The 22668-nt window shown below is 48.3% G+C and overlaps 1 long non-coding RNA gene across 4 annotated transcripts in view; it reads left to right on the forward strand.

Moving 5' to 3' along the window:
- LOC147916375 (uncharacterized) overlaps positions 1-22668 on the forward strand; it is a 46339-nt gene that overhangs the window by 9825 nt on the left and 13846 nt on the right. For 2 of the 4 annotated variants that reach the window (XR_015553038.1, XR_015553040.1), the window contains exons 2-5: positions 1643-11731; positions 12712-12843; positions 17510-17644; positions 18308-21958. This is a non-coding gene — a long non-coding RNA (uncharacterized LOC147916375). The remainder of the gene's footprint in view (positions 1-1642; positions 11732-12711; positions 12844-17509; positions 17645-18307; positions 21959-22668) is intronic. The other 2 variants (XR_015553041.1, XR_015553039.1) reach the window with 2 other exon arrangements.

A 22668-nucleotide genomic window follows, 5' to 3' on the forward strand; every position in this document is an offset into this window, starting at 1 on the left:
CAGTTCCTCTGGCACTGCGTGTCTTCTCTTCTGGGGACTTACCTGAACCCACAGTTCTCCCCTGCCTTTGAGTCCTGGATTCTCTTTCGTTTTTTATTGAGGTGAAATTCGTATAACGTAATATTAGCTGTTTACAGCCTACGCTTACTGGCATCTAGCGCATTCACGGTGTTGTGCGACCACCACGTCTGTCTAGCTGCAGAACGTGTTCATCTCCCCGGAAAGGAGACCCCATGCCATTAAGCAGTCACTCATTTCCACGTCTACCAGCAGCCTCTAGTCCACTCCCTGTCCCTATGGCTTTATCTATATCATTTCACATAAATGGGGTCATACAATACATCACCTTTTCTGTCTGGCCTCTTCACTCCACGTCGTGTTTTCAGGGTTCATCCATGCTGTAGAATGTGTCAATACAGTTGTGCGTCACCTAACGACGGGGACACGTTCTGAGAACTGCATCATCAGGTGATTTCGTTGTTGTGCGAACATCATGGAGTGTCCTTACACAAACCTGGATGGTACAGCCTGCTCCACACCCAGGATATGTGGTGCTGATCTCACGGGACCACCCGTCGTACATGTGGTCTGTCATTGACGAAACATCGCTATGTGGCACGTGACTGTACTTCATTCCTCTTTTGGCTGAATAATATTTCGGTAACGCTCTCTTGTTACCCGTTCATCAGCTGATGCCGGTTGGTGGTGTTTCCACCTGTGGCTACTGTTAATAAGGCTGCTGTGAGCATTTGTGTAAGATTTTGGTTTGAACCTGTTTTCAGTTCTTTCGGGTATACACCTAGGAGTAGAATTGCTGGATCACATGGTAATTCTGTGTTTAACTGTTTTTGTGTGTGTGAGGAAGATCAGCCCTGAGCTAACATCTGCCAATCCTCCTCTTTTTTTGCTGAGGAAGACTTGCCCTGGGCTAACATCCATGCCCATCTTCCTCCACTTTATGTGGGACGCCGCCACAGCATGGCTTGCCAAGCAGTACGTCGGTGCACGCCCGGGATCCAAACCGGCCAACCCCGGGCCACCGCAGTGGAGCGCGTGCACTCAACCGCTTGCGCCACCAGGCTGGCCCCTGTGTTTAACTTTTTGAGGAGCCTCCATACTGTCTTCCACAGCAGCTGCCCCATGTTTCGTTCCCACCAGCAAGGTGGGGGGGGGGCTCCCACTTCTCCACACCTCACCAATGCTTGTGATTCTCCATTTCTGGATGATGGCCACGCTAGTGGGTGTGCAGTGGCATCTCACTGTGGTTTTGATTTGCATTTCCCTAGTAACCAACATAGGAGAGGTGAAATTTTTCCCTTACTCTCTCAGGGTTTCTGGCTGGGACTGAAATGAGACAGATTAACAGGAGAAAAGCATCCAAGTTTTATTTAATAGAAGTTTCCATGTACATGGGAGTCCTCACAGGAAAATGAAGACCTGAAGAAGTGACAAGGCCTAAGTGTTTATAAAGTGGGTTGAGCAAAGAGCAGCAATCGTGGAAAAGAAACTAAAATATCTGGGGAGACTAAGGGAGATGAGAGCAATTTTATTTATTTATTTATTTTTGGTGAGGAAGATTGGCCTTGAGCTAACATCTCTGCTGATCTTCCTCTATTTTTTTGTATCTGGGACGCCGCCACAGTATGGCTTGATGAGTGGTGTGTAGGTCTACACCCAGGATCTGAAACTGAACCCCGGCCACCGAAGTGGAGCGCGAGAACCCAGCCACTGTGCCACGGGGCCGGCCCCAGGTGAGAGCAATTTTAACAAGGTCTGTGTGCACAGAACTCGCTCGGCCTCCCCTCCCTGCCTCTCGTGAGCAATTCCTTCCTCCGGGGCCAGGCAGCGTGTCTTCCACACGGGCTTTCGTCTCCTGCTTTCAGGAAGCGAAGGGGAGTTCAGAGCCCCTCTTGCATCTGCTGTTCTTCAAGTGCCTTTAGCCCAAAATAACGTGCCAAAGCGGCCTGTTTTAGAGTGGCATGTCCTGATGCCTTCATTAGTGACGTTGAGCATCTTTTCCTGTGCTTATTGGCCATCTGTGTATCTTCTTTGGAGAAATGTCTGTTCAAGTGCTTTGTGCATTTCTTAACGGGGTGGTTTGTCTTTCTGTCTTTGAGTTGTAAGAGTTCTTTTATATTCTAGACACTAGATCCTTATCAGACTCTAGCTGGTGTTTTCACTTTCTTGATAATGTCCTCAGATGCACAAAAGTTTTTAATTTTGATGACGTCCCACTTTTCTAGTTTTTCTTTTGTTTCTTGAGCTTTGGTGTCGTGTCTAAGACTCCATTGCCAAATTGAGGCCTAGATTTCTTGAGTGAACTTTTGCCCCAGCCTCTGTGTCCTCGGCACTTGCCGGTCTGTGTGCAAGCTGATGTCCAGGGACTGTGCCACATCTGTGTCCCTTCCCTCTCGGTTCCGCTTAGCGTGGCCATGCCTGCATTTCTCCAGTTCCGGCCAGGTCAGTGTGGATCCTGAGCCACCCCCTCCCCCAGCTCCTTGGCCCCTCACTTGTTCCTCACACCCTGAGGGGGTGCCGGCTCAGGCGCTCTGATGCCTGCGGTGCTGGCCACTCTCCTCACACGCCCATGCTGAAGCTCTGGCTCATGTGTCTGGTGCCAGAGGAAACATCGCACAGAGCTGGCTCTCACTTGCTCACAGGCTCCCCGCTGACCCAGCTCCCAGGCTCTGTGGTGCCACGAGGATGGCTGCAGTGCCAAAGCATCCGATGAACACGTAATCAAGTCGCAGGAGGAGAGGAGGGAGTGAACGGGGCAGGAAGGGAGATTTAACGTTTTCCAGTTTAGTTACAGAAATGTGCAGACACAGGTGCTCGACACACAAGCAGTATTCCATCCTGCCATTTCCATGCAGTGTTCACGATGCCCCGTCAGCATAGAATTCCGGGGCCCCAGCGGGCGTGGGAGCTCAGCAAGACTCAGAGTGAGTACAGGGAGCGTGTGACGTCAGGGACTGAGGAGCAGGGGCCTTGAGCCCCAGAGACGTGGTGCCTTCTGTTCCACCTAGAACATGCTTCCGGCACAGAAGGGTGGCACCGGAGCTCAAAGAGACACCAACGGGCAAGAGAGCCTGCCATCGCTGTCCTGTTCCTGCTGCTGCTCCGTGTCAGCTGACCGCTGATGCCGGAAACAAGGCCAGACGACGAGAGAGATGGGCACCCCGGGGCCCCTCCTTTCAGAGCTTCCTTGTCCCATTGTTGGTGGGATGTGCTCAGAGCAGACAGGAGGTGTGACTGCTGCATCAGTTTGTGCAGCCTGCCCCTGTTCTGAGAAGAGGGAAATGCGCAGGCACGGATGAGCTATGACACACAAATTGTGTGGTTTCAGCCATTCTGCACGTGAGTTAAAGTTCTTACGTTTGCATGTAAAACTGACATCACACAATCTAAAGATGACAGTAAAATTCGTGCTGAGAATTTCTGCTCTTTCTTAGAATGACATTAAAGGTGAATAAAAAAATACCGAGATGAGTCGAGAGAGAGACTATGGGAGAAAGGAGAAGCTTTAGATTTTAGTGCCTTCAGTGGCATTTCCCCTTTTTCTGAACAAGGGGTCTACATTCTCATTTTGCACTGGGCCCCACAGTTTGTGTAGCTGGCCCTGCTCTGTCTCCTCAAGGCTGCAAGCAACACGGGGACCTGGGCTGTGTTGAGGTCCAGTGGTGTCCCACACACAGAGGTAGCCAAGGGGCACGTGGCGCCCACTCACACCTCCACCTAGTGAGCCTTCCAACTGTGGTGGCTGGAGAGGGGAAGCTGCCTCTCCCAGACCCCAGTGCAGCCGGGTCCAGGATGTGGATTCGCTTCTGCCCATTACATGTTGAACTGAAGATGACGGAACATAGCGGCAGGTACACGGAGTGTCAGTCGCTCTTCCAGAAGCTGTGTCTTTATCCTCTCATTTAATAGTCACTGCAACCTGTGAGGTAAGGACTGTCATCGTCCCTATTCTACAGATGAGGGTACTGGGTCCCAGAAGGCCAAGTGACCTGTCCAAGGTCACACGGAGAGCGAGCGGCAGGCTGGGATTCAAACCCAGACCATCTGGCTCTCGTCCAGGCTCTTGACCCCAGCATGACACAGCACAGCACAAGATGTGGTGGGTGGATGTGGCAGAGGCCTCTCCAGCGGCCTCCAGCAAGGTCTTGGGGAAACGTGGGTTTCGGTGTTGTTGTTCCGGTCCCAGCTTGGTGCATGTCGAGCGGTGTTTGCAGGGTGGGTTGGCAGGTCCCAGCCCTGAAGCCCAGACAGACTGGGCAGGGTCTAGGAGGTGGCAGTCTCAGCACTGTCGTGATTCCTCATGTCCTCCCCGTGCCCGAGGCAGCAGCGCCCCTGGCAGGCGTGTTCTGCACATCATCATCCAGGGCCCAGCCTCGAGCCTGCCCTCCTGTGCTTCCACACTGTACCTGCCTGGTCCACTTTGTCCACTGCGCATAATCCAGCTTCTGTTTCCCGCAGAGAAGTCTGTTTCTGTAGCCCCAGGATCTGGCCTATAGCAGGCGCTCAGTACATCTAAATTGGAAAAATCATTTACTCCAAGGCCCGTTCTCTCTGCCTTAGGCCAGCAGCTGCCCTCTTCGTGTCCTCGTGCAGCCCTTGCGTGTTCTGGCAGTTTTGCAAATGGAGAAACCAAACCTGGTGAGCGAGGACAGGCAGTTGCTGCCCTTGTCCACTCACTGGGGTGGAGCTCCCTGCGCAGGACGCCGCCCACTGCATCTGATGAGGGGCCAGCCTCTCAAGTCCTCTGTCCTGCTAAAGCCAGACGTTCCCAGGGACAATGCTGCTCCCTTGAGATGAAGCTCTGGTTGACTACACTGTTACGAAGTCTAAAACCAAAACCTGTGATTGCGACCAATACTAAATTCTGGGATAGTAGTTCCCACTGGAAACACGGGGGACTCCCAGATCAGTTGGTTTAGAGAAGGCGTCTTTCGTCCTTTGCTGGGAGCAGAGAGGTCATCAGGGTGTCTGCTGGTGTCTACGATCAGGAGTCTCGTCCATCTGACCAGGTGTCTCTGTGTGTCTGGGACAGCTGTCCATGGCCATCCTGGTCCCTCACATTTGTGGAGCTTGGGCCAGGGCACAGAGAGGTCCATGTATCACAGGCCTAGATATTTAACACTATAATCAAGTCAACACACTGCTAAGAATGTTCTATCCTACCTTAATATATATCCCTTCATAAGGACTAGACAGGCCAGGTCAAGTGGAGAATTCTGGAACTCTTGGTGTTCTAGGCAGGAACCTAGCAGCACAGAGAGAGCCCCTCCTGGCCCCGGGCCTGCTCACTTTTCATCTCCCCACCCTGGCTCCTTCCTGCTCTTTGGGGGAACCTCACGTGCATGGATGTGGACACTCCAGCCTCGTGTCCAAGTCTATCCACACTCCTAACAGCTGCCCCTTGGCCTCCTCGAGCTTATGGGTGTGCACACCCACTGTGCCGTCCCACTTCAGGAGGACAGGTTGGCGTCAGCCCCCATGGGCCCTGGGAGCAGGCTCCAGCCTGGGTAATGGGACTCTGAGGCTGCAGGCCCGTGGAGCAAGGTCTCAACAGGGAGGTGCAGGCATGGGCATGGCCCCTTGGCCCTGCAGACTCCTTGCCCAGTGGGGACAGACGTGGCTGAGATGGACGCCAAGGACGGTCTGCCTCTGATGCATGTCCTTTTGGTGATGCAAGTGCTGGCCACGTTGGGAAGCAGTGTCACACAGCCTCAATTCTCCCATAAGGAAAAGACACAGGTCTGCTGTGGGCTTCATGTATTAAAATGTTGGCCCTGCGTACACGAGCGCTTAAACCCCCACAGGGAGAATCCTGGAGGCTGTTTTGTCCACGCAACTCTTTCCTTCTTTGTTTCACTGTATTTTCTACAAAAGAATTTAAAATTATTAGTAGTGCTCTAACAGGATTTCCTAATTAAAATTCTGCCTATGAACTTACATGAATAAAATAAACAAACCTGTCAGAGTCCATCAATGATTTGGCATGAAAATATAATCAGAATTCAGAGGGTGACAGTGTGAACTGTGGAAAATCTAGAATGAATAACTTTCCTTAGAGAGTAAAAGGGACTCTCAGCTGCAGATGATGATAAATTTATTTTTAGTGTAGTAAAAAAATCATTAGAACCAAATGATTTGAAAGAATCAATCAGAATATTATTCTTCGGACGTGTTGGATGGGGCACCAGCCATCACACCACAGCACCAGCGGTGAGACCAGAGGCGTGGCCCACTTTACCACGGTCTCTCCTTTTGCATGGACATCGACTTCTGGAGGGGATTTCTGCCTCCACGTGGGACTGTCACTCCAGCCCTGACTTCAAGAGCTCCTGGATTTGCTGCAACATCATCGTCGTTTTGTTTGTGTGTTTAAACTTCATGAAAGAGCTAAGGATGGAAGATAAACTAGAGTCCAGAAAGTTACACGTCTTTCCTGGGAGAGAAGAGACCACGGCTGCTTTCACTTCTCAGAGTGGCAGGTAGAGGAATCGCCACAGTCAGGGGGAGAAGACACTGGGGGACCTTTTAGTTAGGGCCCCGCGGAACTGCACGTGGCCTGGCACAGTCACTAGCACGATCGTTAGTATGCTGAGGAGCCGGGCCACAGCGGGGTCTGCACCCCCTCCTCCTCCTCCCTCTGGCCCTTTTTTCCCCCCAATTTTTTGTGTTAAAATACACATGATAAAATTTATTATCTTAACCATTTTTATGTGTACAGTTCAGTGGTATTAAATACATTCACATTGTTGAGCAGCCATCACACCATCCATCCCCAGAACTCATTTATCTTGTAAAACTGAAACTCTGTCCCCAGTAAACAACAACTCCCCATGCCCCACCCCCCAGCCCCTGGCACCCACCATTATACTTTCTGTCTCTATGGATTTGACTATTCTAAGGACCTCATATAAGTGGAATCATACAATAGTTGTCTTTTTGTGATTGGCTTATTTCACTGAACACAATGTCTTTAAGGTTCATCCATGTTGTAGCATGTATCAGAATTTCCTTCTTTTTTAAGGCTGAATAATATTCCATTGTACGATGGACCTCGTTTTGTTTATCCTTCATCCATAGATGGACACTTGGGTTGCTTCCACATTGTGGCTATTGTGAATAGTGTTGCAGTGAACATGGGTGAGAAAATATCTCTTCAAGACCCTGGTTTGAATTATTTTGGGTTTACACCCAGAAGTGGAATTACTGGATCATATGGTAATGCTATTTTCATATTTTTGAAGAACCACCATACTGTCTTTCACAGTGGCTGCACCTTTTTTCATTCCCACTAATAGTGCACATGGTTCCAATTTCCCCACATCCTCACCAGCACTTACTATTTTCTGTTTTTTTGAGAATAGCCATCCTCATGAGTGTGAGGTGGCATCTCATTGTAGTTTTGATTTGCATTTCCCTAATGACTAGTGATGCTGAGCATCTTTTCATGTGCTTGTTGACCATTCATATATCTTGTCTGGAGAAATGTCTATTCAAGTTCTTTGCCCATTTGAATCGGGTTGTTGGTTTTGTTGCTGTTGAGTTTTAGGAGTGCTCTATATATTCTAGATATTAATCCCTTATCAGACATATGATATGCAAATATTTTCTCCTATCCTGTGGGTTGCCTTCTTAACTCTGTTGATAGTGTCTTTTGATGCACAAAATTTTTAAATTTTCATGAAGTCCAATATGTCTATTTTTTCTTTTGTTGCCTGTGCCTTTGGTGTCATAACCAATAACCATGATGAATATGGTAGAGAATCTAGTAGAAAAGATGGACAATATGCATGAACAGATGGGAAATTTCAGCAAATAAGTGGGAACTATAAAAAAAAGCCAAATGGAAATTCTACAAGTAAAAAATATATCAGAAATGAAGAATTAATTGGATGAGCTTAACATCAGAGGAAAAAATCCATAAACTTGAAGACAGGAAAATATAAATTAAACTGAAACACAATGAGAAAGATGAGTTTAAGAAAAGACACCTGTGAGTTGTGGGACCATGTCAGTATGTCAGTAGGTCTGAGGAATGTGTCACTCAACTCGCAGAAATCAAGGAGGGAGACAAAGGGAACAAAATACTATTTGAAGAGATGAATGGTCAAGAATTTTCCCAAACTGATGAAAGGTAACCCACCAACCTATAAAGCTCATTGAACCCCAAGTAAGACAGATTCAAAGAAAATCGCACCTGGGCACATCGGAGCTGAACTGTGGAAACGCAAGGAGAAGAAAGTGTAGATGCAGCTGTAGCAAAGTGGGGACCAAGGAAAGGAATTCTCAGGATGGTGACGAGGGGACCAGGAAACGAAGTCTCTGAAGTGCGAGAGAATTAAAAGGTTGACTCAGCATCTTTATCCACAGAACCGTCCTTCAGTGATGACGGTGAGCACGTGGACTTGGAGCCGAGAGGGGTCGTTCCCGGCGCCCTCCCCACAGCAACGCGGGCAGAAGCTTGTCAGGCCGAAGGAGCTGGGCCAGGAGGCTGGGTTTGTATGAAGGGGTGAGAGAAGGGCCGCACGTGCCAGCAAATACACAGTCCTCTTCCCTTTGTACACAGATGGAGAGGGACGACCTCCGTCTACTCGTCTGTCTTTCTCTAAGCCTATTGCCAGCTTACGGCAAAAATAACAGTGTTCTGTTGGGTTTATGATCCCATAGAAGCAAGAAAAAACAGGAGCAGGAGGGTGAGAGGGATGGACGGGAATCCCACTAAGTTCTTACTTTGGGATGGGGCCTGAGACGGCGGGAGGCGGACTGCAGTGGTCAGAGATGCAGTCTCCAGAGCCCCCTGGACAGCAGGAGGACTGGAGCGCAAGTCAGCAGGAGGGCTGAGATCCTAACAACACCGCGAACAACCCCCTAGGTCCTGCCTAGGCTCCCTGCCGAGGCCGCCTTGAATTTCTGAGTGTTGTGCAGCTTTCAGCCCTGCAGTCTGGCGCGCCTGTTGTGAACGGCAGGGCTGTCGCTGCCATACGAGAAACACGGTTGATGTTTAAGTCCCGACGGTCCTCTCTCTTGCTGCACAACCAACGACCCCAAAGCAGCCGTTGGCCAGGACGCCCTGCGGCCGGACGTCAAGGTCAGGCCCGGTGCCGGCGGCGGGGTGGGGGTGGCCCCCCTTGCCGCCCCGGTGCCCCGGGGCCGGGCCGCGGCCCCTCCCCTCCGCAGCGGGGCAGGACGGGGAGCTGGAGCGCAGGCCCGGCCGAGCGCTTTCTGCAGGCGGGCCGGGGCGGGCCGGGGGCCCTCCCTCAGCCGGGGGCGGGGAGCGCCGTGACCCCGCGCTGCCCTGGCCAGGGGGCCGCCCGAATCCTCCCCAGGACGGTGGGCGGATTCGAACGCCAGCCGCAGAGAAGCGGCGGGTGCGTGGACGTTTGATCTCGGGGCTCCGCCCTGCGCCCCGCGCCGTGTCCTGGAGCCGCGTGGACGGAGCCGGTCACGGCCAACCTGGGGGGAGTGCCCCCAACCGGTGCAGTCGGTTCTGGTCCCCGGTCGGTGTGAGTGCACGGGAGACCCGAAACGAGAGACTTTCGCGATCGGATCCCGTGTCTTCGAAGCCGGGGAGGTGGACGCTGCTCCTCCGAGGGGCCTCTCCGGCCGTCCCTCCGCCCGCGGACCGCAGTGCTCGGACACCAGGGTCGCGCGTGGCTTCCCCTGCTGGGAGGGCCCGCCCGGGGGTGCGCGCCCCCTGCTCAGCGCCTCCCGCGGACAAGGCGCGGGCCGCCGTGGTGCCCAGGCGATGTCTGCGCGGTGAGACCACGCGACCCCACCGTCGTCGCAGCGCGCGGGCATTTCCCGCAGGTCGGGACGCGCGCGTCTGGATGCCCAGGCGCCGCCTCTCCGCGCAGGGCCCGCCGCGGTGACAAAGGACGCCCCCGCGTCTGGGGCCCGTCGCCCAAGTGACGCACCGCAGTAATAGTGCAGACCAGACGCATGCGTGTTCATTAAAGGGTAGTTTCCTGACAGCCGAGTAACGGGCAAGCCTCCAAGCACAAGACTGACGGACAGGCTGAGCGGATCTGGCATTTTGTGATAAACTGCAGATTCAGGCTTTCTGCGACAGCTGGGAAGGACGGTGCTGGCAGCATGTGTCCCAGGCTGTGTGAAGCGGCCGCCCAGATGGCAAGGAGACCGCGGCGCTGCGCCTGCACCGGGGGACGCCCTCCTCGGGGATCTCCGTGCGCAGGGACGGCTTCGCCAACACCTCTGCTGCTCACGCCGCCGGCTCCTCCGTTTACTCTTATCCTGTCGTGGAGAATTACCTCACAGGAAATTAAATCCTCCTTCTGGCTTCTTGAAGATACATTATTTTGGGTTTAACTACCTTTTTCTGTAGTGTGGACAGGATTGTAAATATTTTAACGTAGAATATCAATATTGTGCACTAAACGTATGATATTTATTCGTTTTTTAACTACAGCTATATCAAAATGCACCGTCATCCAAGCATTCTAAAAGAAACGCATTTGAAGGCTGGTCATTCTGTTCTCCCTCCAGACCTATCCTGCCATTCGCTGCTCAGAGCAGGAGGCTGCCCCTGGCCCCTTGCGTTCTCCTTCCTGGGGAGGCGCCAGCAGGCAGCCAGAGGTGGGAGCGGGAGGGGGTCAGCGGTGGGCAGCGTGGCTCCTTCCCGCCTGGGGCGCAGACAACCTCGCGCATGCCTTTTTCGGGTGCACACCTCTGTAAAGAGCGTCTTCCTTAACCTGCCCAGCTGGTCCCTCTGTCACCCAGGGAAGTCCCTGAAACATTTTCATGTCTAATGCTTTGTGTTAAAGTTGTGCTTTGCTCAAAAGAACCAAGGCAGGATAATGCCAGGTGGCCAAACGGCAGAACCAGTCCAAACCAGGAAGGTCTAAGATGCCGATGGGGTGCCATGCGCAAAAGGAAACGTGCGCAAAAGGTGCCGTGTGCAAGAAGAGAAGCTCTGCGCATGCCCCAGATGGCCCGCCCCGAGTGATGACACGGAGACCCCTGCCCCTCCACGTCGCGTAAGAACCTGCTCGCCTTCCCTTCCCGGGGAAGGTGTTCTAGAGCACGAGCTCTGCTGCCTCCGTTTGAAGCCAGGTACCTGAGATTACCCTAGATATTCAGTAAGAACGTGCTTGCCTTTGACCTTGTTATGAAACTTGTCAATTTTCTGCCTCCTTCTTTAAATTGAGGGATGACTGGGGTCTCGGGGATTTATGAGTTTGTTTTGCAGAAGAAAGAATGCCTCCCAGGAGGTTATGATCACCATATGACTGGTCCCCAGCAGCCGTTGCAGGTTGTCCAGGGCTTACCAGGAGTGACCCCTGTGTTTCTCCGAAGCTCCTCCTGCCAAGCCCCTTAGCTCTATAGAACACCCCTGCTTTTTGCTCTGGTGAAGGCAGATTTGAGTGAACCTGTGCTGCCGGGTTCTCATCTTGGCCAACTTGAGTGGGGCCATCCTCCATCTCCAAGCAACCACGTGTCGTTCTGGCTTGCTGCGAATCAGACACACGAACTTGAAATTAAGAGGTTCGGTATCAATTTTGGCGAGCCAGCCAGGAGTCTTGTGCCCGTGGCTGGACGGCCCCAGTTGAGGGTTCGAGCGGTTGGCAGTACCTAGCAGCTGCCAGGGCATCTTTCCCTGGGGGACTTCCCCTGCCACTCCCTGCCTTCCCACCAGCATCGCCGCCCTAGGTGCTACCCTCGCTTGGAGTGGAGAAACACATTGGACTTCGGTCTTTGTGTGAGTATGTGTTTGTCTTGTATGTGAGTCTGTTGTCAGTCATGAATTCCCTGTCTCTCCATTTGCATTTTGTGTGTTATTGGAAATGAGGGAACCTCGTTGGGAAGAGATCCAGGGGATTGTTGGATCTCTCACCTTCTGTTTTTGTCCTGCAGGAGTCAGATTTTATCTTGTGTGTGTGTAAGTTTGTTGGTTTGATTGAAATGGGCGTGTCCTCAGATTTATCAGTAGCGGCCGTGGCATGGAGGGGAAGATGGTGCAGAGGGCAAGGACACGCGGAGGGGAAGGTGACCCGGGGTGGGGGAAGGAGGCGCGGAGGGGAAGGTGATGGGGGTTGGGGGTCGGGGGGTAGGCACGGAGGGGAAGGGTGACTTGGGGGGGAAGGAGGCGCGGAGGAGTAGGGGGCGTGGCGGGAAAGGCGGTGTGGATGCGGCGTGGGCGGCCAGGTGCCCCCTGCCCTGTCACAGCAGCAGCAGCAGCCCCAGCTGCGGCAGTGACTGTGGTGGCCGGAGGGGCAGCCTGAGGGCAGGCAGGCGCCCAGTGCAGGGGCTCTGCGCTCCCAAGGGCCATGAGTGGTGGTGGCAGAAGAGGCTCAGCACCCAGTTGCCTTGCTGCGGGCTGGACACCAGGCTGGAGCCAGAGAAATATGTCCCTGGGTCAGAAATTCACAGGCCCACTGGGAGAGCTGGGCTGGGGACTGACCCTGGGTGGGATCTCAATGACCCTGATGATCAAGGAAAGCTGAGGTATTTTCGGGGTCTGCTTTTGAAAGCCATGCAAATAGTAGGCCAGCTACCTATTAACTGCTCTAAATTAGGAGAGGTCCAACAAAGCCCTGAGGAAAAACCCTCTGCCTTTTTTTCCCCGGAGGCTACAGGACTGCCTCGGACCATATACCCTGAGGTCCAGGGCAGTACAGTGGTTCTTTTTTTTTTTTTTTTTTTTTTAAAGATTTTATTTATTTATTTTTCCCCCCAAAGCCCCAGTAGATTGTCGTATGCCACAGCTGCACATCCTTCTAGCTGCTGCATGTGGGATGCGGCCTCAGCATGGCCGGAGAAGCGGTGCGTCGGTGCGCGCCCAGGATCCGAACCCGGGCTGCCAGCAGCAGAGTGAGTGCACTTAACCGCTAAGCCACGGGGCCGGCCCAGTACAGTGGTTCTTGATACCTGTTTCATATCTGAAAGTGATACTGGACCTGGGTAGGACTGGGGTACTGGGTGAGACCCAGCTCTCACTGTGGGTTCTTGACCTCGCTCAGGAAGGAATTCAAGAGTGGGTCAGGAGAGATTATGCAAGTTTATTGAAAGGCAAAAGCCATCCTGATTAGAGAGAAGCTACCCACTCTGGGTCCTTTCTGGCTGGGCTACAAATTAAATTGATATGAGACCAAATAGCAGGAGAAAATCAAACAAAGCTAGCTAACATGCATACATGGGAGAGACCCAGGAAACCGGGTAACTTGACAAAATGGCAGAGGTTCTCCTCTTAAATAGCATATTCAGCTAAAGAGAAAGGAGGATGTTGGGAGTGGGGGGAGTCAGCTATGGGAGATTACCAGAAAAGCACAGTAAACAAGAGTAAGGTTATTATGCAGATTCAAGTCGCCTTCTGCCCTGATAAGTTTCTAGAGATGAGGTCATCCCCCCTTCTTCCCGGTACAGAGAGGGAGATACCTTTACAGATGGAGATTTCTCTTACAAATGTAGATGTTTTTTACAAAAGGTAACTTCTACTTTTACTTGGTTTCCAGAGCTTTGATAAGAATGGGCTTTAGCAAGGACCTTCCCAGTCTATCCATACCCAGAGTTATATCTATGGTGATGGCCTGTCCTGGAGACAAGACTTCTATCTTAAATCCTTTTAGGCAGTTAGTGGGCCGGGGGAGGTCAAAGTTTCTTTCCAAGTCCGCTGAACCTTTATTGTCTTCAGCTCGAAATAATCCACATACCAGAGTGGCACATTTTGGGGCGGCCTACCCTGAACCCCATCACCAATCAGCCCCGAGTGGGGGTCTGGGGTCCTGATTTATAGTGGTTGAAATGGACAGCTGGGGATTGGTCAGTTTGGAATGGGGAGTCAGGCTGATAGCTAGGGAGCGGTCAGTCTCCAGACCAGGCAGCCATCTCCTGCAGACCAGGTGCCAAGGTTGTGACCAGACCGCTGATTGGCTAGGCACGGGGAGGGGGATGTCCATGGAGCATGGAGTTCCTGGAACTTGTGAGTCTCAGGAGACGTTAATCCTGGATGCTGGGTGCCAGCTGCCTCCTGCTGCTGCACTGCCTGCTGCTCCAGAGACAGTTTAGTGCTGCCTTTCCCTGTCTCAGAAGTGCTCCAGACATCGTAGGAAACCCCAAAAGTTGGGCTAATTCTGCACAGCTAGTAGAGGATGCCTTTAGGGTGTTCAGTAACTGGAATGTAACTGAGGGTGAAAAAGAAGACAAGATGAAAAGGAAATCGCCTTGCTAGCTCTGGCCCTGCAAACTGCTCACGGTAACCCGAGGGAGGAAGACACTATGGGTGAGTGATCCCGGCCCCCACTGAGGGACCATAAGGCCGCCAACAAAGTTGGGGGCTGATCAGTGCGCGTACTCCTGGCAGGAAGGGCATCGGCCGCAGGACTGTCGGAACTGTCCCCAGAGAGGGAGGCGATTGAGCAGGACTGGGTCATGCCAACTCCGCTTGACTACACATGAGATGTGATGGGGCCCTGGGGCTCCCCACCTGGCTCCAGGAGCCCCGGGTGACCTTGGCAGTAGGAGGAGAGCGTGTTGAATTTTTGCTCAATGCTGGAGCCATATTCTCTGTGTTGAATGCCCGAAAGGGAAACCTTTCTAAAGGAAAGTGTGACATAAAAGAGGTATCAGGAAAAGGAGAGACCAAAAGATTTCTGGAGCCCTTGACCTGTGAAATAAGATCAAAACACTGAAGCATTCTTTTCTGTGTGTACCAGAATGCCGTGTTCCGCCTTTAGGGAGGGACATGCTATCTAAGTTAGGGACCTCAATAAGCTGGGAACAAGATAAAATAGAGATCCAAGTCCCCAGAAGTCGGGGAGTTGAGCTCATGGCCCTGTTGCAAGATACACCAGCACCTGAGAAGAAAGAGATTCCCCTAACTGTACTGTGGGAGATCAAAATTGGGCACCCTGCAATATGTCTCTTTACCTTGATTATTTTCTCTGACAGACATTTGACCTCCCCCAAACTGCCTGAAGAATTTGACATAGAAGGCCTGTTTCAGGAAGGAGCCACTCCCATATGATGGCTGTAATATAATGTAAAATAGATGTTACAAAAGGAAAGGCACCAACAAGCCCATCTTATCAGAATTCTGTCTTTCGCCAGCCACATTCTCTAGGTGGCCCTGAAAAGAGTTGTCAGACAAACATTTGCATTTCCATCTCTGTGTGAATTGTCTTCTTCCTCTCTGAAATCCCAAACCACTATCCCCCAACACCTGCCATGCCTTTAGCTAAAAAATACGTACGTGAGCAGCTTAGAATGACGAGTTGCTCAGTTCTCTTTCTGAGTTTCTCCCATGTATACATGTTATTAAACTTTGTTTTATTTTCTGCTGCTAACCTGTCTTTTAGTTATTTGGCCAGTCATAAGAACCTTAAGGGAAGGGGCGGAGCGGCTGTGGGAGATCAAAATTTGGCCACCCTGAAGTATGCCTCTTTACCTTGTTTATTTTCTCTGATGGACATTTGACCTCCCCCACTAACTGCCTAAAGGAATTTAACTCTGGGTATAGACAGACTGGCAGGGTCCTCACTAAGCCCATTCTTAACAAAGTTCTGTTTACCAAATATTTATATTTGTAAAGGTATCTCCCTCTGTTTAGTGGGAAGAGGAGGGTATGACCATATCTGTGAAAACTCTTATCAGGACGGAAGAAGAAGTCTTAAATATACGTATTCTTGATTACTATAGTTCCTGTCTCTCTGGCCACATACTCTATAGGTGGTCCTGCAAAGCATTGTCTGACAAACATTTACATTTCCCTCTTCGTGTAAATTGTCTTCTTCCCCTCTGAAATCCCAAAATATCACCCACCCCCAACATCCTCCTTTGTCTTTAGCTGAAGATAGTATTTAAGACGAGAATCTCTGCTATTGTGTTGAGAAACTCAGTGTCCCTGGTTTCTCTCATATATACATGTTATTAAACTTGGTTTTATTTTCTCCTGCTAACCTGTCTTGTTAAGTATTTGGTCAGCCATAAGAACCTTAAGGGAAAGGGCAGAGGGGGATTCTCCTTTTTCCCTCACAGGGCCTTAGTACTATTCCCCAATAGTACTAAGCTGAATTAACTCAGAAGTGTGGGCACCAGGAGAGGTGGGACGAGCAGCCACTGCCACGCCAGTAAAGGTAGAATTGAAGCAGAGAGATCACTGGCCCCAGGTGAAATAATACCCCTTGAAACTAGAAGCCATAGGAGGAATCTTTCCTGTAATCAATAGGATTTTGGAACAGGGATGGATCAGGCTGTGGAGATTCCCATGGAACACACCCATTTTACCCATTAAAAGGCTGGAAACAAGGGGAGTATAGATTTGTTCAAGACCTTAGGGGCTGTCAGTGCTATACGGTGCTGGATTTAAAAGATGCTTTTGGATCCTCATCCCCCACCACTCCCAGGTGATGTCAGATTACCCTGCCCTGCCTTCAGCAGGAATCCTCTTAGGTTGCTGTGATGTTGTGATTTATAATAAGAAATATCTTCATTTCCTTTCTGGCACAGAGGTCCTAAAACCCTTGTAATTCAAGAGCCATAGGGGCATCTTTTGTTATAATAATTACTTTTGTCTTCAGTTCTGAAATAACACCAGAGCAATAAGGGTGAAATGGGTATCTTTTGTTATTCATAACAAACCCCTTTAAATCACACCTGAATTTATGTTAATAAGGTGACTTTTGGAGAGCCCCTCTGTGTGGTGGCTGGTTGCCAGGGGAACCAATTGTGTGATTGGAGGGTTGGAACTTTCAGCCCCACGCCCCTCCCCATACCTCTGAGTTGGAGAGAAGGGCTGAAGATTGAGTTCAATATGGAGTTCAGAGAGCTTCTGGGTTGGTGAATGTGAGGAAAATTTGGGAAGGGTGGCATGGCCAGAGGGAGCCCAGGAACTCCACGTCCCTGCCCCACATATCTTGCTCTATGCATCCCTTCCATCTGGCTGTTAAGTAAAATGTTTTCCAAGGGCGGGGGTCATGAGAATCTCTGGTCTGTGGCCAGTTGGTTAGAAGCATAGGTGACAACCTGGACTTGCAATTGGCATCTAAAATGGGAGGTGAAGGGTAATATTGTGGGATCTGATGCTATCTCCAGGTAGATAGTGGCAGAATTGAGTTAAATATGTTGACGGTCTTAGCTGTTAGGGGATATAAAGTATCTAAAGGGAAGACACAAATATCTAAAGAGACTGTAAAGTATTTGGGGTTTATCATTTCAAAAGGGCAACACAGCCTTCCTCAAGAGAGAGAGATGGTAAAAACTTGTAGGCAACTACGAGGATTCTTGGGGATGGCTGGCGTTTACCACATTTGGATCCCTAACTTTGGGTTGATTGCTAAGCTTCTCTATGATAAACTACAGGGACCAGAAATGGACCCCTTTGACTGGGAAGCTATGTGACCAAGCTTTCAATAAGCTTAAAAACTCCTGGCCTTACCAGACCTGAGCAAAGCATTTGAAATGTACATCTTGGTAGATCGTTCCCAGGTACAGACTCTCACTGTCGATCCAGAATGACAACAGAGCCACCTTTATCTCCCAGATAACCCAGGATGTATCGAGAGCCTTCGGGCTCACTTGGAAACTCCACACCTCATGGCGGCCCCTGTCAACAGGAGAGACTGAAAAGATGAACCAGGAAACGAATTTAACCTGGGACAAGATGTTGCCTGTGAGTGTAAGTGAGGCCATCTTGTTACGCTAAATGGCCCCAGCCCCTCCTCTGTGTGACTGCTTGCTGCTCTGCATGTACTCTAAAAAATTCACATGCTCTCCTGATTTATGGCCTCTGCTTACATATGTACTCCCAGATAGCTTGATAAATTAAAACTTTGTTCTATGAGTTTCTCTCCAGGAACAGGCTCACCACAGGTGGGCAACACACCTACAAGGTATCCATCACAGCTGACAGAAGAATGGAACAATGTGATTCCTGGAGACCAACATCTCTGAACCCCCTCCTCACTACCCATCTTCCCTGTATAACTACCTTAAGATTCTGTAATCTTTGAAGATGGTTTTTTGAAACATTAGTCTACCATCTTCCTGATTATGCTGGTTAATTGAATTAAAACTTCCTTTCTCGATCCCTACTTTGTTGTGATTGATTGGCTCAGATCACGGCGAGCAGAGTGAGCACATTGCTCGGTATCATTGCCCTCTGCCCTGTTGAGGGTCCGTGTAGCCCCTGAAGTGGGTTTCAGTTGAGCCCCTTTGAAATGAGGTACGGGAGACCATTCTCAGCTTCACCCGTGGGGGGAAATTACATACAACAGAAGGAAATAGCAGTCAGGCAGCACTGAAAAGTTGTAAATGCAATTCATGAGTTTGCCTCTCACAGGTCCCCGTTCTCATCAGATGTTCCACTCCACCACATCAAGGCAGGTGACCAGGTTCTTCTTAAGTCTTGGAAGGAGCCTGGACCAGAGGATCAACTCACCCTCAAGGCGACCGGTCCTTATGAAGTCCTCCCAACCACCCATTCAACAGTCAGATTGGCTGGAATCAAGCCATGGACTCATCACACCCGGGTGAGGCCTGCCCCCCCATGACCAGAGCACTCAGAAGCTGAAAAGAAAAAACTGCTCACGTGAGCCACTGAAAGTCCTTAAGCTGCTGTTCCAGGTTAAGACCACCAACACCAAACAGTCAGATAAGTAAAATAAATTGGGTTCTTGCATTTTGGGTTCTGGCAATTTGGGTTAATCAAATATGGAATAAGGTGCTGTTCTAACACTGTAGACAGAGGCACTCAAATAATGATAATGCAAAATATAGCCCAGTACCTAAGAGTATGTAAAAAATTTCCTTCCTCAGTTTCCTCATCCTGGCCCCTTTACAGCAGGAAGTAGCTAGAACGATTGATGCCCCACTTCCCACAAGAATGAGGAAGGGAAAAACAACAGTGGGGATTGAAGCCGGGTACCTGAGGGTTACTGTAGATGGTCAATAAGAACATGATTGCCGGGGCCGGCCTGGTGGCGCAGCGGTGGAGTGCGCATGCTCTGCTGCGGCGGGCCGAGGGTTCGCAGGTTTGGATCCCGGGCCTGCACGGAAGCACTGCTCATCAAGCCATGCTGAGGCAGCATCCCGTATAAAGTAGAGGAAGATCGGCGGGGATGTTAGCTCAGGGCCAATCTTCCTGGGTGAAAAAGAGGAGGATTGGCATCAGATGTTAGCTCAGGGCTGATCTTCCTCACACAAAAAAAAATATGGTTGCCTTTTGATCTTGTTATGAATCTTGTCAGTTTTCTGTTTTCTTATTTAAATTGAACTTTGAAGTTTTGCTAGGTTAAATTAAATGATAAAAATTCATTGAGTATCTGGATCATTTCCAAATAAGATAAAATATTAGATGTTAATTATTAAATATACATCTGTCTACTTTTGGCTTCTCATTACAGAGAAACTAGAAGATGTTTGGGTCTATTAGCAAACATGTCCTGTATTTTATTTAAAAAATTGTACTATAAGGTGACAAGAGATTTTTACATATTGAGATACATGGGGTAACTATTTGGGTTCAAAACTGATTTGGCTTGAGCTAAAGAAGCCTGACTTATGGCCTATCAAACATACATCGTACGTCTGCTTAACCGTTAAAGAATGCACTCTCTTAAGATAAGAATGTGTACTGCCCCTCCTACACCCTATTGGTAACACCTGTATTAGTCCCTTTCCTGACATTAGGGTCATGTTGACCTGCTAATTTGCAAGAAATACCTCTTTGAAACTTTGATGAAAATGTATCCTGGGTGTGTTTAATGTACTTTGTTCTAAAAAGATATAAGACTGTAGTGAAAACCATGCTTCTCTGGAACGCTTTCTAAGGCCCTCCCAGGTTATAATCCTCACTCTGGCTCAAGTAAAACTCCCCTTATTTCTCTTATCTATAGAATAGTTTTTGGTTATTTTGCATTGACAAAGGTAACTTGTTTCTAGAAATTATAAAAAGTAGTTATGAGTTTGCCAAGTCACAGAATGCTAACGTAAAGGACAGTTCGTAATTGCTTGCTTTTTAGTTTTCACTAAAAATTAAGGTCTGTGAGGGTTAAGATTTCTAATTAGAGCCAGCCCTGATGGCCTAGTGGTTAAAGTTCAGCGCTCTCACCACTTTGGCGGCCCGGGTTCGTTTCCCAGTCACAGAACCACACCACCTGTCTGTCAGTAGCCATGCTGTGGCAGCGGCTCACATAGAAGAACCAGAAGAACTTACAACTGGAATATATACAACCATGCACTGGGGCTTTGGGGAGAAAAAAAAGAATTCTAATTATTATATGTAATTGAAACTACTAAAAACTTAATAAGGAAAACATCTTTGTATTCAAGGAAAGTAAGATATGTGTTTTCAGTAAAGAAAGTGTAAATAATGGAAATTTTTTTGTTTGTTTGGTTAAAAAAGGTAAATTTGTCCTAAAGTACTAGGAGGAAAAAAAACGAAGGCATGGGACAAATTCTGAATGTAAAAAGTGAGTGACAGAAGGTTGATGGAAGTAAAACCCTGAGGAGTTTTGTGCATGGTCAAGTTGGCTAAGATTGAAATGAATTTAATTAAGTAAATGACTTTGAATATAGAAAATAAACTGGTGCAAAAATTAGAATTTGACTTTCTCTCTTAAAAAGATAATTTTCTTGAACTTTTGGTATGCTCTTGATAAAGGGGTAATAAAAGGTTTTTCTTTGCCTTTGAGTAAATCTACCAAAAAGACAGAAAATCTATGTTTTGCTAAAATAATTTCCTATGTTCAAAAAGGCTGAAGTTTCTCTCTATTAAAGATTTTTTTGGCTATTTCTGTTGTCACTTTGATTGAATGGATAACTAAGCATTGTTTGCTATTTGACCAAGTGTTTTAAAACTTTTTGATATTTTTTGATGAACCTCCCACAGAATTAAAGTCTTCCTTTTGACTTAAATAAAAAGGAAACTTTGAGAATTTCCAGTCAGCCCTGAAAATTCTCACAGAATTTGTTCTCTCTTTCTATAAAGAGGAAGATGTTAAAACTAATTAAACTTATTTGGTATGTTAAAATTACATGAGAAACATTATCAAATAAATGATGATAAACTTTCCTAGGTTATATTGTGTGGGTAAATGTTATTAATATAACTGTTTGTAAAAAATTATATAACATTCCAAAAATTCTGATCTGTCCTGGTTGTCAGTTATAATTCTAGTTATTATCTCAAAGTGTTGTATGTCATAGAAATAGCCAAGTTTCTTTGTCAATTGCCATTTTTGAATGTTTTGTTATTTGCACACAGTTGTTTTACTCTGATACTTTTGCAAATATGTTTCAACTTCAGAGAGATTCATGGAAAGGACTCTTTCCAGGACTTGATCTAGAATACAGATTTCTGATTAACTTTCAGATCATAAGACTGAGTTGGGTAATAAATCACAGAACTCTAATGGAGAAACTGATGACTTCGTGAAACTGCTAACAAGAGATCAAGATCAGGGGTTGGTGGGGCTGGCCCAGTGGTGCAGCAGTTAAGTGCAAGTGCTCTGCTTTGGCGGCCCGAGATTCGAAGGTTCAGATCCTGGGCACGCACCAACACACCACTTGTCAAGCCATGCTGTGGTGGCATCCCATATAAAGTAGAGGAAGATGGGCATGGATGTTAGCCCAGGGCCAATCTTCCTCAGCAAAAAAAAAAAAAAAAAAGAGGAGGATTGGCATCAGATGTTAGCTCAGTGCTGATCTTCCTCACCAAAAAAAAAAAAGAAAAAGAAAAAAAGGAGTCTTTATCCTGATCATGGTGATGATTGGTCAAATCTACACGTGACAAAATTTCATAGAACTATACACCAAAAAAAAAAAAAGATCAGGGGTTGGTTACATGAGACTGAATGAACTGTTGAGGATGATTATAATTTCTATGACTTTTCACTTGAAATATTGCTGATTTTTTTAATATTTTGCTTTTCAGATGTAAGGAAATCTTTTTCTCTTTTCTCTTAAGCTTACTATGACTTATGACAATTTGGTAAGTTATATTTTTGTAAGCAGAATGGAAACATTTATCTTTTTCTCCCTATCTGATTCCTCTAGAATTTGGAAACTCTTAGTGAGTGAATGTTGTTATTTTCATGGCAATACAGTTATTTGCATAAGTTCAATAAGAATCTGTTCTCCTTATAGCAGGACACAATTGGAAGCATTGGTTATATTACCAAGGCTTTGACTGGAATGTCATATTTGAGAGAAACATACAGACTCAGATATGACAAGACAGCTTTTGAGGAACAAAGGTTGACTTTATGGAATAAAGCCACCTGGAAATATTGGCCTGATACCTTCTTTACAGGGTTCCCAGCAACCTTACCAGATGAGTAAAGAAGGTCACTTCCCTGGCAGGTGCAAGGAACCTCAGGATATTTTGGGGATCCTCAAGAGAAGAGAGGAGTTCACCCAAATCTATAGGTATTGCAGGCAGAGTCTGATGACAAATTCTCGACTTGGCTTTTCTGGCCTCGAGAGGCCTTTCAAGTTCAGTCTGAGATTCCTTATGACAAGTTCCAGCAAAGCAGATTTAAAAGAGCCTATATGATCAATTACTATTCTTTTTGTACTTATGTAAATAATTGGGCCAAATTTATTGAAACTTGACTTATTTTGCAAATCAGCTAGTCTTAATTTGGCTATCTTTGGTAAAAATGTGGGTGATTTTAGAGAGAAAAATTATGTTTTGGTCAG

This window comes from Ceratotherium simum, chromosome 8, assembly GCF_057802395.1.
Source record: "Ceratotherium simum simum isolate JZ-2026a chromosome 8, ASM5780239v1, whole genome shotgun sequence".
Classification (NCBI taxonomy): Eukaryota; Metazoa; Chordata; class Mammalia; order Perissodactyla; family Rhinocerotidae; genus Ceratotherium; species Ceratotherium simum.